Source organism: Arachis hypogaea, chromosome 2 (assembly GCF_003086295.3).
Source record: "Arachis hypogaea cultivar Tifrunner chromosome 2, arahy.Tifrunner.gnm2.J5K5, whole genome shotgun sequence".
In the NCBI taxonomy this organism is placed as follows: Eukaryota; Viridiplantae; Streptophyta; class Magnoliopsida; order Fabales; family Fabaceae; genus Arachis; species Arachis hypogaea.
In genome coordinates this window covers 25957399-25958656 of record NC_092037.1, presented here as the reverse complement: position 1 = coordinate 25958656, position 1258 = coordinate 25957399, and the positions used below count along the sequence as shown (strand labels likewise).

Sequence of the window (1258 nt, the reverse complement as noted above, 5' to 3'; positions counted from 1 at the left end):
ATTGATTAAATCAATGGCCTTGCACTCTCCTTTTGGATTCTCTTCTGTATTGCTTGGGAGAATACTGGGAGGAGTTTCAATGACTTTCTTACTCAGCTGGCCCACTTGTGCCTCCAGATTTCTGATGGAGGATCTTATTTCACTCATGAAACTGAAAGTGGCCTTTGACAGATCAGAGACTAAATTGGCTAAATTAGAAGTGTTTTGTTCAGAATTCTCTGTTTGTTGCTGAGAAGATGATGGAAAAAGCTTGCTATTGCTCAGCCTATTGCGTCCACCATTGTTAAAGCCTTGTTGAGGCTTTTGTTGATCCTTCCATGAGAAATTTGGATGATTTCTCCATGATGAATTATAGGTGTTTTCATAAGGTTCACCCATGTAATTTACCTCTGCTATTGCAGGGTTCTCAGGATCATAAGCTTCTTCAGAAGCTGCCTCTTTAGTACTGTTGGATGCATTTTGCCATCCATTCAGACTTTGAGAGATCATGTTGACTTGCTGAGTCAACACTTTGTTTTGAGCCAATATGGCATTCAGAGCATCAATTTCAAGAACTCCCTTCCTCTGAGGCGTCCCATTATTCACGGAATTCCTCTCAGAAGTGTACATGAATTGGTTATTTGCAACCATGTCAATTAGTTCTTGAGCTTCTGCAGGCGTTTTCTTTAGGTGAATGGATCCACCTGTAGAATGGTCCAATGACATTTTTGAAAATTCAGATAGACCATAATAGAATATATCTAATATGGTCCATTCTGAAAACATGTCAGATGGACACCTTTTGGTCAACTGCTTGTATCTTTCCCAAGCTTCATAGAGGGATTCACCATCTTTTTGTTTGAAGGTCTGAACATCCACTCTAAGCTTGCTCAGCTTTTGAGGAGGAAAGAATTTATCCAAGAAGGCCGTGACTAGCTTATCCTAGGAGTCCAGGATATCCTTAGGTTGTGAATCCAACCATATTCTAGCTCTGTCTCTTACAGCAAAAGGGAAAAGCATGAGTCTGTAGACTTCAGGATCTACTCCATTCGTCTTTACAGTCTCACAAATCTGCAAGAACTCAGTTAAAAACTGATAAGGATCTTCAGATGGAAGTCCATAGAACTTGCAGTTTTGTTGCATTAAGGCAACTAGTTGAGGCTTAAGCTCAAAATTATTGGCTCCAATGGCAGGAATGGAGATGCTTCTTCCATCAAATTTGGACGTGGGCTTAGTAAAATCACCAAGCATCCTTCTTGCATTATCATTAGTAGGTTCG

General features: G+C 40.2%; 1 non-coding gene across 1 annotated transcript; it reads left to right on the top strand.

The window, feature by feature from the left end:
• Positions 1–763: 763 nt before the first annotated feature.
• LOC112767718 (small nucleolar RNA R71) lies at positions 764–867 on the top strand. The gene has a single exon (XR_003185165.1). It is a non-coding gene; the product is annotated as a small nucleolar RNA R71 (small nucleolar RNA).
• The last annotated feature ends 391 nt before the right edge of the window (positions 868–1258 follow it).